Source organism: Meriones unguiculatus, chromosome X (genome assembly GCF_030254825.1).
Source record: "Meriones unguiculatus strain TT.TT164.6M chromosome X, Bangor_MerUng_6.1, whole genome shotgun sequence".
Classification (NCBI taxonomy): Eukaryota; Metazoa; Chordata; class Mammalia; order Rodentia; family Muridae; genus Meriones; species Meriones unguiculatus.
In genome coordinates, this window is record NC_083369.1 from 119432924 (window position 1) to 119449271 (window position 16348).

At 37.4% G+C, this 16348-nt stretch overlaps 1 long non-coding RNA gene across 1 annotated transcript; it reads left to right on the plus strand.

The window, feature by feature from the left end:
- Nucleotides 1-10422: 10422 nt before the first annotated feature.
- LOC132650087 (uncharacterized) lies at nucleotides 10423-15901 on the plus strand. Its single transcript, XR_009588448.1, has 3 exons — nucleotides 10423-10473; nucleotides 13345-13443; nucleotides 15810-15901. It is a non-coding gene; the product is annotated as an uncharacterized LOC132650087 (long non-coding RNA).
- Nucleotides 15902-16348: the final 447 nt, after the last annotated feature.

Here is a 16348-nt window from a genome sequence, read left to right on the forward strand (position 1 = left end):
CCAGCTGTAGCCCCCTACTTCCCCCCTCCTAATCCCTCCCTTCCTCATCCTTCTCCTCCTTCTCCTCCCTTGCCCCTACCCCTGTCCACTGATCAGGGAAGTCCCTTGCCTATCAGATCGCATCAAGACTGGCTGCATTGTCTTCCTCTGTTGCCTGGTACAGCTGTACTTTCTCCTGAGGAGAAGGTGCTCAAAGAGCCACCCACTGAGTTCATGTCAGAGACAGTCCCTGTTCCACTTACTAGGAAACCCACTTGGAGACTGAGCTGCCATAGGCTAAATTGTGCAGAGGTTCTAGGTTATCTCCATGCATGGTCCTTGGTTGGAGTATCAGTCTTTTTTGCAAAGACCCCTGTGCCCAGATATTTTCGTTCTGTTGTTGTCCTTGTGGAGCTCCTGACCCCTCCAGATCTTTCTATCTCCCCCTTCTTGCATAGATACCCTGCACTCTGCCCAAAGTTTGGCTATGAGTCTCAGCATCTGCTTTCATACCCTGCTGGGTACAGCCTTCTTCGTTTTTCATTCAAAAATGATAAATTGTTAACTACAATTTTTCTTCTTTATTTTTTAATTAATATCAATATATTCACATTGTATCCCAGCTTAACCCCCTCCCTCATCCACTCCAAGTCCCCCTTCCTCCTCATCCCCCTCTCTTGCAACTCATTCAGTCCACTGATAGGGGAGGTCCTGCTCCCCTTCCATCTGACCATAGCCTATCAGGTCTCATCAGGACTAGCTGCATTTTCTTCCTCTTTGGCCTGCTAAGATTATTCCCCTCACAGGGGGAGGTGATCAAGGAGACAGCCACTAAGTTTATGTCAGAGACAGCCCCTGTTCCCCTTACTAGGGTACCCACTTGGACAATGAGCAGCCATGGGCTACATCTGTGCTTGCGTTCTAGGTTATCTCCATGCATGTTGCTTGGTTGGACTATCAGTCTCAGAAAGACCCCTGGGCCCAGATGTTTTGATTTTGTTTCTTTCCTTGTTGAGCTCCTGTCCCTCCAGGTCTTTCATTTCACCCTCCTTTCATTAGGTACCCCACACTCTGCCCAAAGTTTGGCAGTGAGTTTCAACATATGCTTTGATACTCTGCTGGGTAGAGTCTTTCAGAGGCCCTCTGTGGTAGGCACCTGTCCTGTTCCATGTTTGCAACATCTTCTGTGTCTATTCCATTTGCTTTTCTGAGAGAGGATTGATCATCTTACCAAGGATCCTCCTTCTTGCTTAGCTTCTTTAGGTGCACAAATTTTAAATTTTTATGTTTATCCTATATTATATGTCTAATACAATAATATTATTCTATATGAACATATTATTATAATATAATACTATTATATTATAGTTACTTATAAGTGAGTATATATCATGCATGTCTTTCTGCTTCTGGGATACCTCACTTAGGATGAACTTTTCTGGTTCCCACCATTTGCCTGCAAATTTCATGATTTCCTTGTTTTTAATTGCTGAGTAGTATTCCATCGGATATCTATACCACAATTTCTGTATCCATTCCTCAGTTGATGGAGCTCTGGGTTGTTTGCAGACTCTGGCTATTATGAATAAAGCAGCTACGAAGATGGTTGAGCAAATGTCCTTGTTACATATTTGATATATATTTGGATATATTTCTAGGAGTGTTATAGCTGGATGTTGAGGGAACACTATTCCTACTTATCTGAGAAAGTGCCAGATTGATTTCCAAAGTGGTTTGCAAGTTTACAATCCCACCAGCAATATAAGAATGTTTCCCTTTCTCCACATCCTCTCCAGCATGTATTGTCATTTGAATTCTTGATCTTAGCCATTCTGATGAGTGTAAGGTGAAATCTCAGAGTCGTTTTAATTTGCATTTCCCTGATGACTAAGGACTTTGAACATTTATTTAAGTGTTTCTGTGCTGGGAGAGATGGCTCAGCCCTTAAATGCTAAGCTCACAACCATAAATAAATTTGATACCTTCTGATTCAATAATATATGGAAACTGGTAACCTTTTATTCAACTAGGGTCACTCTTATTGGATGTTTTATAACTTACTGGTTTATTTCATTTGATTGCTTTGGATTTAGATCACAGATCTGCTATTCTTTCAGTTTTCAGTGACAAAACATTAAAATATATTTCCCCTGACAAAAGAAATCTTAAGTCTGAGAAGCCAACAATGGACAAAGGGGAGCACTCAGTAATCTACATCATTGATGATAGTGAAGAAGAAGTTGTTGAGGAAGTGATAAAAATAAAAGATGATGAGTGTTCAGCAGAGTCTACTCTAACAGGTACAATAAATACAGTTCTGAGTCTTGGTGGTATTCCACAGTGTATATTTGTGTTTGGGGGAGGGGCTTGGTCAGAGGGCAATGTACAGGATTTAGGTTTCTCCTTCCACTATAAGTGTCTCAGAGAAGGATCATGTTGATTTCAGGCATGGCATTAACCTCTGCTACCTTACCTCCTAAATCATTTTACCTGCCTGGTTGATTTGATTTTTACGTCGGTGCTTGAATTAGAATAAAAGGCTAGTATTTTCTTTTTATTATTTTTTATTTTTATTATTAGTTACATTTTATTAACTCTGTATCCCAGCTATGTCCCGTTCTCTCATTCCTTCCCAATCCCACCTTCCCTCCCTCCTCTCCTCCCTGTCCCTCTCTAAGTCCACTGATAGGAGAGGTCCTCCTCCCCTTCCATCTCACCCTAGCTTATCAGGTCTTATCAGCACTGGCTGCAATGTCCTTCTCTGTGGTCTAACAAGGTTGCTCTTATTGGTTCTTCATAAGCCTGTATCAAAATTCTAGGAATGCATATAATACCTTGACTTTGCATTTCACACACATCACTAAATTGAAATAACTTACAGTGTTACTACAGTAGAAAGACATAAAAAGATATTAAACAGAACAGTCATAGCTTATGATTTTATTTCATCTAACTTTCAGAATAATGTTTTGAATTTATATTTTCCTTTAAGATACAATATTGGAAAAATTCCTGAAAGAACTGCATATAAAATTACTATTTTATTAAAATTAACTAAACTAGTATGTTTAAATTAAAATGTTTTTCTTTTTTTTTTTTTTGTTCAATGCAGAAAAATGTGAAGTACTTGGTAGTACTGAGAAGGCATTGGTTCCTCCAAGAAGAGATGGTGACACAGGGTAATAAATATTTCCTTTTCTGCTAAATGAAATATTTTTATACCTGTAATCCCAGCACTGGGGAGGTACAGGCAGGGGGATAAGATTACCCAATGACGTTTTCACCTACATATTTAGTTCATGGTCATCTTGAGATGAATGGGTTCCTTATTTTTAAAAAAGCAAAAAAGAGGGACTGCCTCTGACATAATCTGATTGGCCTGCTCTTTGATCACCTCCCCCTGAGTGGGGGAGCCACCTTACCAGGCCACAGAAGGTGACAATGCAGCCACTCCTGATGAGATCTGATAGACTAAGATCAGAAGGAAGGAGAGGAGGAACTCCCCTATCAGTGGACTTGGGGAGGGGCATGTATGAAGAAGGGGGAGGGAGGGTGGGATCAGGAGGGGAGGAGGGAGGGGCTTATGGGGGGATACAAAGTGAATAAAGTGTAAAAAAAATAAAATTAAAAATTAAAAAAAGGAAAAAAATAAAAAAATAAAAATAAAGAAAGAAAAAAGCAAACAAACAAAATATTCAGGAAAAAAAGCAATAAAGAAAGAGAAAAGTTTACTTTGATTAACTATCAAGTATTGGATATGTTATTTCACATGTGATATATCTTAAAGCCAAGAATTTTATATTATAAACAATTAATTAAAAGGCTTGTCTTTGGTAGTACTTGGGATGAAACCTAACACATTGTACATGGGGTAAATGCTTGACCAATGAACTAAACTCAGAGCTTTAATTTCTTTACAGACATGAAGTAAAGAATAAGCTGGAAAAAATTGGAGGTACAGTTTTTGATGTATTTGCATCTAGAGAAAATTTTTAAAAACTAATCAGTGTTAATGTACTATAGGATTGCTAGCTAATGCTTTATTCTCAGTGATAGGATTCTACACAATTTTTTTTTTAATTAGTACCAGAAAATCTCTTAGTTAACATTTTTCCTTGATAAGAAAAGTAAAACTGATACTTTTGGGTATATGTGACTTAAATGAAATTACAGAAAGAAACATGGATGAGAAAAGTTTTTTTTTTATAATTCTTTGCATTAATAGATTTATATATACACATCATTATACACATCGCATATCAATGTTTCACTTACTGTATTCTCTAGTAATCCTCCCGGGTTCCTTTCACCCGCCCAACTTCTTTTTCTTTTAAAACAGCATCTCTACTACTGCAACAGGCCTTCAGAACTTCATAAGCCCCCGGAACTTAGCACAACTGAGGCCATGATAGAAAACCATTCAGGGCCTGAAACTCAGCAAGTAGGCAGAAATCATCTTGTCTTAGTCAGGATTGCAATTGATGTGATGAAAAACCATGACCAAAGCAACATGGGGGTGAAGGGGTTATTTCGCTTCCTCTTCCACATCAGAGTCCATGATCAAAAAGAGTCAGGAAAGAAACTCAAACAGGGCAGTAACCTGGAGGCATGAGCTGATGTGGAGACCATGAAAGAGTGTTGTTTACTGGCCTGCTTGTCATGGCTTGCTTAGCCTGAACTCTTCTCTTCTCTTCTCTTCTCTTCTCTTCTCTTCTCTTCTCTTCTCTTCTCTTCTCTTCTCTTCTCTTCTCTTCTCTTCTCTTCTCTATTCTCTTCTTGTTTCTTTTCTTTTCTAGTTTTTTTTTCGTCCTTTCATTTACTTTCCTTTCATTCTTCCTCTTATAAAATAGTTTTTTTTTTTTTTTTTTTTTTTTTTTTTTTGAGATAAGGTTTCTTTTTGTAGTCTTTGCTGTCCTGGACTTGCTTTGTAGACCAGGCTGACCTCGAACTCACAGAGATCAGCCTGCCACTGACTACCTGATTGCTAGTATTACAGGCATGTACCACAGCACCAGGATGGCTCAGCCCGAATTTTTATAGAACATGTGCCCAGGGATGTGTAGAAGTGCCTTTGTGTCTCTCTGTCTCTGTATCTGTCTGTCTGTCTCTGCCTTTTAATCTGTCTCTGTCAGTGTGTCTGTCTGTCTCTCTCTCATAATGCTCCATTTTAAACACTACTTTGTTTGGGGTATTTAGGCCTGCATCTCACTTCCAACCCCTCAACCTGAAGTGGGAGGGAAAAGTTAGTAGGTTGAGATGTCCCTTTTACTTCTCCCATCTGTTGAGGGTCAGTGGGTCTTTTAGGACTATACCAATCTCCATCAACCAGAGACACAACTGTCAGTGTTCTCCATGACACTGTGCCACAAAGCTTTTCTCTCCATCTGTCTGCTCCAAACCACCACACCCACTGTCCATCTCTCAAGTCTCTCCAAACTTCTACTTGTCACATGCCAAAAGTTCACTCCCTCAATTTATATCCTCAGGGTCCTAGATCACACCTTTCTCTTTGCCTCACATAGAAGGCATTAGGTAGGCCATTACCAACTGGCAAAAGCCACAAGTAACAGGTGTGGACAAACCGTAGCCAACTAAAATAACACACTTGGGATTAAAACAAAAACATATTTAGATAACATAGCTGAATTAACAAAGAAAGCGAAACTCCCATTCCTCTCCCCACGTCTCTGCTTTTCTCTCTTCCTGGACCTCTCTCTTTCTGATCTGAGCACGCTGCCATCAATCACTGCTTAAGAAAATGCCCAAGATTTGGCTATGAGACTCAGTGTCTCCTTCAATAACCTAATAGGTAGATTCATTCAGAGGAGCCTACCCTCTGTGGTATGCTCCTGCCCAGTTCCCTGTCTCCTCTGCTTCTGATGTCAATACTATTTGCCTTTCTAAATGAGGATTAAGCATCTTCCCTGGGGCCCTGCTTGTTGTTTAGCTTCTTTAGGACTATAGATTTTAGTATGTTTATCCTATGTTATATGGCTAAGAGCCATACAACATGTGTGACTTTCTGCTTTTGAGTTACCTCACTCGGGATGGTCTTTTCTAGTTTCTTCCAGTTGCCTGCAAATTTTATTTAATTTTTATATTTTCTTTGTTTTAAGTGCTGAGTAGTGTTACATTGTGTAAATGTACCACATTTTCTTTATCCATTCTTCAGTTGAGGGACATCTGGTTTGTTTCCAGCTTCTAGCAATTACGAATAAAACTACTACGAATATAGTTGAGCAAATGTCCTATGGTAGCAGATGCTGAGTCTCATAGCCAAACCTTGTACAGACTACAGGGAATGTTATGGTAGAAGGGGGAGATAGAAGGACCTGGATTGACAGGAACTCCACAAGGAGACCCACAGAGCCCATCTGTGCCCAGGGGTGCCCGCAGAGACTGATGACAACCATGCATGAAGAAGCCCTAGACCTCCTGTTCAGATGTAGGCAGCTCAGTCTCAATGTGTGTTCCATAGTAAGGGCAACAGGGTCTGTCTCTGACATGAACTCAGTGGCTGGATCATTGATCATCTCTCCCTGGCTGGGGCAGGCTTGCCAGGCCACAGAGAATGAGAATCTAGACAGGCCTGATGAGAACTGATATGCTAGGGTCAGATATCAGGGGAGTAGGACCTCCCTTATCAATTGATTTGAGAAGAGGAATAGGAGGAGAAGGAGAGTGGGTAGGACTGTGAGAAATAAGGGAGGGGGCTGCAGCCTCGATACGAATTGAATAAATTGTAATAAATAGTAAATATTTTAAAAAGGGCCTACAGGCTTGCCTACAATCCTATCTCATAGAAGAATTTCATTAACTGAGGTTACCTATTCTCAGATGAATTTAGATTAGGTCAAGTTGACATAAATCTAGCCAGCCCACCTGTCAAAACAGCCACAAAGGCAAAATTGGTGATTCCAGAATGTGGTGGGAAAGTCCTGAGTGAAATTCCATACATGTACTAACCCTGCTATTTTTACTTCTCTACTTATGTTTGTGAACAGAAATATGCCAACTAGGATATGGGTTTTTGCATAAAAGGTTAAGGAATGTAAGGCTCAGGTGGCCTTCAATTTTTCTTTTAATTTAACTCAATTTAAAAATATTTTCAGACAAGCTCTCACCATGTAACCTTAATTTGTCTGTGATTCACTACTTAGCTATCCTTGAACTCAGGGATCTGCCTGCATCTGCCTCCCAACTGCCAGCAATAGTGGTGTGTGACAGCCACACCCAGCCTGGATTCTGGCTGTTTAACAGGGTGGGTTTTATTTGTTACATAAGATTAGTTACAAAAGTAATACAGCCAAGCATCCTCCCAAGTACAGAGTATTCTATAAGCTAAAAATAATAATTATAATAAAGTTTGTCTTTTCTTCTAATTTTTCCTTGGGAAAGAAATGAAAGGTTTTTCTTTTTTTATTATTTTGTGTATTAGAACTTTTTTATGATCCCCAAAACATACAAGACTATCTCCAGTAGGCAAATCAGAAATCTAGTAATGTTAGTATTTCTCATTCACAATGCTAGGAACACAGATTTTTCAGATTTCTGGATTTTATTTGACTTTGGAATATTTGTATGAACATTACTGATTGAGTGTATCTAGTCTGAAAAGCAAAAACCTTGAGTGCAGGAAAATGTGACAAGCTTGAGGAATTTGGTTGATACTATTTTGTAATTTTTTTGGTACTGTAGAATGGATTTTACCTGTGTCTTCATTTACTTGTATATGTGGGAGCAATAACGTTTTCTTTAACATTATGTTTTCATGAATATTTTTTTCAACATAGCTCACCTTAGCAGTGACGTTGTGGAAAACAAAACAAGAATGAAGTCCTATATTAAAAGTGTAGTCAAAGACTGCAACAGGAATATCAGAGAACACTGGAAAGTTCATCAAGAGGAAATGTAAGACTTCATTTTTTTTCTTTTTCTTTTTAATTTATATATTCACTTTACATATGGATCATAGCCCTCTTCCTCCTCTCCTTCTGGTTCCATCCTCCCACTCTCTTCCCTCAATCCCCCTTCCTGTTCTCCTCAGAAAACAAATGCTACCAAGACTAACCCACCCCAGAACATCAAATTGAATTAGGACTTAGTTCAACTTCAATTCACTGAGGCCTGGCAAGGCAGCCACATTAGATGGAAGGCTTCATTTCTTTAGAGCCACTTTTGTATGATTTATAGTATACATTGGTACCAATTACCCCATTAAACAGAGTCTATAGAAAATTCTTGGCTTTATTTTCCTACAAGCTACTGCTTGTAATAACTTCCTGGATTGCGATATATTTCTGGAAGCCTGGGGATGTCATTGTTTTGTTTTGTTTTGTTTTTTCCTTTTAAATACCAAATTATGAGGGTTATCTTGTTGTTCTGCTTTGTTTTGCTTTGCTTTTCAAGACCTCTTCTCTGTGCAGCTCTGGATGTCCTGGGCTCACTCTGTAGACAAGGCTGGCTTTGAACTGACAGAGATCCACCTGCCTCTACTTACTGACAGCTGGGATTAAAGCAGTGCACCACCACTACTCACCCTGAGAGTTTTAAAGTTATAATTTTTTTCTTCTTATTCTTACTATTTTACAATTTATTCACATTGTGTTCTGCTTGTAGCCCCCTCCTTTATCTCCTTCTGGTGCCACCCTCCTCCCTCTTCTCCCTCCTATACCTCTCCTAGTCACCTGATAGAGGAAGTCCTCCTTCCTTGTTATCTGTCCCTTTCTCATCAGGTCTAAATGTATCCTCTTTTTCTGTGGCCTAGTAAGGCCAACCCACCTGTGGGAGGTGATCAAAGAGCAGGCAACCAAATTCATAGCAGAGACAGTCCCTGCTCCCTTTACTAGGACACCCACATAGAGACGGAGCTGTTTATAGGCTACATCTGAGCAGGGGGTCTAGGTCCTCTTCCTGTATGGTCCTTAGTTGGTTGATTCATCAGTATCTGCAGGACGCCCTGGGCCAGATTTTTTGACACTCTTGGTCTCCTTGTGGAGTTTTTGTTCCTTCCAGTTCTTTCTGGATTCCTAAGACACTGTTCAAAGATGGCTATGGGTCTCCGCATCTGCTTCAACACTCTGATGGGTAGATTCTTACAGAGGCCACCTGTGGAAGGCTCCTGTCCTGTTCCCTATCTTCTTATACTTCCAATGTCTATCCTGTTTGCCCTTCTGAATGAAGACTAAGTATCTTCCCTAGAGCCCTCCTTGTTGTTTAGCTTCTTTAGAACTTTAAATTTTAAAATGCTTATCCTATATTATATGGCTAATATCCACTTATAAGTGAGTATATCCCATGTGTGTCTTTCTGCTTCTAGGTTACCTCACTAAGGATGATCTTTTCTAGCCCCCATTTGCCTTCAAATTTCAGGATTCCTTTCTTTTTAAATTGCTGAGTAGTATTTTATTGTGTAAATGTACCACATTTTCTTTATCCATTCTTTAGTTGAGGGACATCTGGGTTGTTTCCAATTTCTGGATATTCTGAGAGACATAGCCAGTGACAAACATCATGTGTAGCTTGATTTTTGACATGACAGTGCTAATCATTTCTTTCTTATTTGTTTCTTAATAGAATTTTTTTCAATCCTTTTTTCAAACTTTTTGTAATTATTATAATTTATTCACTTTGTTTCTCAGTTGTAGCTCCCTTCCACATCCCCTCCCAGACCCACCCATCCTACTGTGTCCCTCCAGCAGGGGTGGTCTTCCTCCCCTACTATCTGATCTTTGCCCATCAGGTCAACTCAGAATTCCTAGATCCTCTTTCTTTGTGGCATAGTAAGGCTACTGCACAAGGGGAATCTTTTTTTAAAAAGTCATTTCTGATCATTCTAGAAGTACAGTCAACGGTAGGTATCATAAAATCTATTCATTTTTATAGATGTTTGCAAGATAGAAAAATTCAGTTTCATATTGTACATCATGTATGAATTTTAAGAGAGTTAAGCATTCCCTTGTGATCTTGGGTATACCAAACTAGATTTAAAAAACTGAAGTGAAATATTTCTACTTGGAACTCATATAGTGTTGATATTATGGCATTATTCAGTAGAAAAAAATGAAACAAAACTGCTTGGAGATGGAATGATTTTTTTCTAAAATTTATATGTATATGACATATATATAAACATACATAAAGATAGATAAATGATCAAATGTTCTTATTAGTCAATAAGCCAGCCATATGAAAACACATTTTTATTAGTTAAGAAAAATATTTCTGGAATCAATATAAATCTAATTTTACTTTTTGTTTTCCCACAGGAATATTTCCTTTGCTATTATGTCTTCCCTTTTCTGTTACATGATACATAATGTGGTAATTTAATTTTTCTTTGACATTCTCTTCATCTTGATATGTAATGTGACATTCATTATTATGTTTTACAGGCGGGAGTTTAAAATTGAATATACTGAGCAGATTATAACTGTGTTTCAGCAATGGGATTCTGATATAATGCAAGTTGAAGACCAAGAAAATGAAATAAATGTTGGTATCACAGTTATTGTTATAATTAATCTGTTATAACTAAGTGTCAAGTCAAATTAGAGAAAGTATCCTTGCATTAGGAAATGAGCCAAGTTTGGGGATCTGTTATTGGTTTTGTGTTCTATTCCTGGTAAACCAAAAATCACAGAAACATAGACACACTTAATGTTCATAAAGGCCATCTGGCTTCTGATATTAGTTGAGATTCTTGTAATTTCAAGCAACAGAAACTTCTAAAGGAATAAATGAAGGATGACTGTTTTATGTGAAATAAATCGGGTGAGTTTGTTTCAGACATAGTTGAATGGTGTGAGGGATGCATTACATGATATTATCTGAGCTGTTTCTGGGTCTCAGTGATCTTGCTAGATGGCATATCTAAAATCTTCCTTTTTTAGACTCAACTACAAATTTATTGGCTTCAGTGAACTGAGACAGTCTTTCTCAATAGCCCTAGCAGAATATTCCTATGGAGGAATATCACTGAACTAGTTTTGATCATTTCCCAATTCCTCAATTAAACTCTATAAGTCAGAGTATGGTTTACATCGTTTTCTTCTGCTGCTCTTCATGCTCCTCTCCTGTCTCCCTCGCCTCAAATTCCCTTTCCTTCCTTCTTTCTGTCCTTCTCTTTCTCGTGTGAGTTCATGACTTAACTCAGCATTTTGCAAGTAGGCAAGCACACTTTTACAAAGCCACAGTACCAAGTCACAATCATTTTGCCTCCTCAGTCAACAAGTGTGGTACTTCTCTGATTCCAGGCTGATAAAAACTAACCCCATGCATATAATTCATGGCACTGATTACACTTCCCATTTGTGTCTTTTCACCATTTTGTTTTGGAAAAACTTTTTTTGTATTACATTTGAGGTCCTGATTGTATTCAAACAGTCTTGGGATTGGACATCAGTCTAGTTACAGAATATTCAATTTGTCTCACTTGTAACATTCAGAGGGCAGTTGAGTAAACCACGAATATGTGAAGATGAAGTCAGGAGGAAGCCATTTCTTAAGGATAAGAAGTTGAAAATTGTTAATTTAAGGTAATTTTTAAAGCATGGAGATCAGATGAAACCATCAAGCTGTGACTGAGGATGTAAGTGAAAAGTCTAAGGGCCAGATCCCTGTACGTCTTCATTGCACTGATTCTCAATGGTGAGAGTGAACTGGTAAAACAGATTGAGAACAAATGATTTATTAGGTAGAAATTAAAACTACTCCATGTAAAGGAAGCCTTTTAAAAGAAGAAAAGATTATTACTTTCACAATATATCACTTCTAGGTGAAGTAAGGTAGATTTGACAATATAAACGTCATCATAGGTATTCTGAATCAGAATGAATAGATTGGGAAAGTGAGCACAAACCTGAGAAATAAATACAAGACATGATAGGAAAAACTGTGATAGCCTAAGAAGTAATGCTGTGGTTTTTGTTGTTTCTTTGTGGTTTTAAGAGACAAGACATATATTTAAAAAGAGGAAAGCAAGGATAATTGCTGAGTTCTTAAGAATGGGGTATGTGAAAAGATTGAACTTCGTAAAGAAGTATAATACACCTTTTAAAATGGAAAGCAGAGCGTAAAACTTGGCTGGTGATGCGCTTCCGGGGTGAGCGCCCAGTAACCACTGGTGGGAGAAGTCTGTCCAAGGACCCTGTATTGCTGTATACAACAATATACAGTTGTAGGTGGGTGGTAGATCCAGTGATGAGAGGCTGAATATTCTCTTTGGATCGTATCTATGTATTCCATGAAATAAGGCCATCAGGTTGTGAATGTGCTGTCATCAGGGAGATTAGCTAGAGCTGAAGTTTCCAAACTTGTGATTTAACCAATAAATGTGAGTTGGTACAGAGTAAGATTTATATGCAAAGAGGAAATTTTAATGATTGGTTATAGAATTTGAGGTTGGAAAAAGAAAACTGAAAATAACAGGCGTAGAGGCAACAGTAAATAGAAGGTAGGGTTTATGAATTTTTGGTCCTGAAGGATTGCTCACCCATAATACCAAAATGAGTAAGCTGCAGTGGAAAGTGTTTCAGTATTATCTCATAATATGTGGAGAAAGAGTTTTATAATACTTAAAGCTTAGATTCTGGAAGCATAATATTTTGGATCTGATTCAGACTTCAATAATAGCAAAACTTGGAACAACAGACACTGTACCATTGTAACTCAGTTTTCTCATCTTTGAAATTAAATGGTGAGCACTTCCTTAATAAGGTTCGAAATCATATCTGACATGGAGTTAACACATATTCGCCATTACCAGCACTATAGAAAGGTGTGTTATCAACAATGCAAAATATAGAGTACAAGTATTTAAATGAGTGGATAAAGAAGGTTATAGCGCAAAGTCATTGGTGAAGAATAGGTTAAGAAATTGAAAGGACAGAGTTATTGGAAAATCGTATGTGTAGACATTACTGGAGTAATAAGTTATATCTTGAATATTAGGAATTTCTACTCACTCACATGAGCTGCATGCTTCAAATCCCAGCTACTAGGGATACTGAAGCAGGAAGATCATGAGTTTCTACTGTTTTGTGCAGTGTAGAATCTGGCTTTGAAAATTCCTACTCCATGACTTGGAGGATAATTTTTGCTGGTTAGTGGTAAAGGAACCAATTGTGTAAACTCAGTGATAAAAAGTACCAAAATAAAATATTGATGGCATTTATTATGAAAACAATTCTTTTTAAGGAATCCTTTTAAAGATTAATTTAAAGGGATGTTTTGAGTTTAAAATTTTAGTCCATGACATTACCTTGTTGTAGTCTTTCTTTAGCATGAGTGAAGCCAAGAACAGCATTAAGAGTAACAAATTTCATACTTAATTGTTATTACCCAACTTTCCATTTTTACTTCTAGGGTATTTTTAAACATCAACAGAAGACTTTTCAACAAACTAGAATGCTTCAGACTGACAGCCTGAAAACACTTAAGCAGGCAGATGATGAGTTCTTAAAGGTATGTAATAAATTTTAACATCATGCATTCTCTTAATACATTTCAAAATTTACCTTTTTTCCATTATGAATAAGTGACTGTGAATGAAGTGATGGCAGATTTTTCAAAGTTTTAGCGAGGAAATATTCAAAACAAGAAATGTTGAGACTTTTTATTAGAAATGTGCTTATGCATCAAATGCATAATATAATAACATCATAACTATCTGTCTTTGTGTATCCAGTATTTGTTAAATAAGGAAGTGCTTAGTTGATATTGTCCAATATTTTGTTTCCAAATGTATTATAGAAGCATTTCATGATATAATAGATTTTAAAATAATTACAGGTACCAAAGTATTTTCATATAATCATAAAAGAGAGTCTAGAACACAAAAGGTGAGTGTTAAAATTCCGGGACTGAAGAAATGGCTCTGCTGTTAAGAGTGCTTGCTGCTCTGTCAGAGGATTGGAATTTGCTTCCCAGAACTCACGTCAAGAGGCTCACAAGTCCAGCTGCAAGGCATAGGACACTCTTGCTAGCCTCCATGAACAACCACGTACATATATGTACATACATAGACACACCCACATAAATAAATGATAAAATTTTTATAAAAGTTATAGAGTTAAAGGATTTTTTATAAGTAGATAGGCATATCAAGGTCCAAACAGTAGTTTTAAGACACTTTGAAAGAACTTTATACTCATTTCTATGAACATCAAAGAGCGAGTCTTAAGTCCATTTGGAGAGCTGTTATTGCCAAGGTTACTGCACCTTTACAGTTATCATGCCATGCTGGCAGTTGTTGTGGTTCATGTTCCCTCTGGCTAAGTAGGACTGTTGGTTGCCTGCCTTCTTTTGAAACTTTTCTGCCAACTTCGGGTACCATGAAAGCTAGTTCCCAAGGAGGAGTCTTTCAAGTCAGATACAGCTTGGGTCCTCTGAGTCTGGGCCCAAAGTGTGCAATAAACTAGTTGAGTTTTTTAAAAAAATCTATTTGTAAATTTAGCAGAGAACTGGTTCCATATGTCTGCTATGTACGCTATCTAAAACATTACTTTCTGCAAATATAATCTGTAACTTCCTCTTCTATAAGATCCCTTCCATTTACTACATCTACTCATTAACCACATCTCTGTACATAATTGCTTTAATTAAACCCACAGGTGATGGACTTCCATTCTTTGGATATATTCTTTCCCTAGAATATTGTTAATTCCCGTATTTTTGAAACCTTATTCTTTTGACAACCTACTTGGAATTGCCCCATTTTCTACACTGTAGCTAAAAATTGATTTATTTCCGTTCCATTTATGAAGTGTTTGAATAATTTTGTTTGCATGGGTTTTCTTTTTGCATTGAAAGGAGTGAGCTACCTTGTCATTTTTTTTAAAAGTCTCTCCACACATTCACATAACAGTACACCTTAAGTACTAGGCAAAAGTAACATGTTAGTTAATTAACTTAATTTTTTCAGTAATTATGGGAGCACGGGCAAATGATGCCAGTTCTGGGAAGCCTGAGAGAGAAGCATGTGATGATGGAGTGTAGCTTGGGCTAAACACTGTGATCCTATAAAAAAAAAAAAATGTACCAAAATGTAGTTTTTGTTTTATATACCTTAGAAAAATTCTTGTAATACAGATCATTTAATTATCATTCACACTGACTGTTAATCATAAAAAATAAAAGTTAAGCTATTATTTGAGAACATTTTAAAAAGTCATGTGTACTAATTGGACTTTTGGATTTTCTAGTGTATCTAATTCTACACATTTTTGTTCTTTCTCCCTTTATAAATATTTGGTTTTATGTGGCTCACACTAGCCTTGGTCTTCATAAATACCTGAGAACTCCAAATCCCTCTGCCTTCACCTCTCTTCTGCTAAGATTACAAGTGTGTCCCACTGCTTTGTTTACATTGTGCCAGGGATCAAGTGGAGGGTTCATTCATGCTGGATAAGCACTCTACCAACCAACATAACTGCCCAGCTCCACCCTGCTTTTTGAGACTGGGTCTTACTATGTTGTCCAAATTAATGCCAAGTTCTTTATGCTCTCAAGTGAGCTTTAGGGAGACTTGGAGCCACACTTTCTTTTTTCTCTCTCTAACCTTAACATCTAAATTGACTATTAATTCACACAGAGTGCACTCACACAAAGTACACTATTTTCATAATGTTATAATAATCATTGATTCACTTGTTCACAGACAAACGCATATATATAGTATGGGGTGAATTTGGATGTATTCCAATGTTTTATGAAGATGGAAGTGATATTGTATATTATTTGAATATGAAAAGATTCTTAAATTTTAAAACTATCTTGAGAACCTGTGAGGCAAAGTTGTTTTGGAACTAAAGCATTCTTTTGTGCTTTAGGTTTTGGAGGATTTCGAGAAGAATTATACCAATGTACTTAACAGTATACACAATGAGTTTCAAAAGCAGAAGACTCTGCTGCAAAGAAAAATTACAGATGGTTAAATATTGAATTGTAGAAACATGGAAGAATACAAGCACCAAAATATTTTGTTTTCCTTAAATACAACACTTTAAAAATATTATTCTGGTGAGTTGAGGAAAACAAGAACCTGAGCGATGTAATTTGTATTTTGTCAGACATATGTCTTTGAAATTTGACTGTATTTTATACCATCTTTGATCATTAGCTTTATAAAGTTCGGTACCTCTGTTCCTGTTGACTTCCAAATAAAATCTCATCAGGTTTTTACCTGTGAGAACAAATTTTTCTACAATGTTATCTTTTATGAATAAAGATTTTGTAAGGGAGGCATGGCATGGGGGCACATGCCTTTAATCCCAGCACTTGGGAGACAGAGGCCAGTGGATGAGTGAGTTCAAGGCCAGCCTGCTCTAAAAAGCAGAAGTTGCTTGAGACCAACAGTAAACACGGGTAT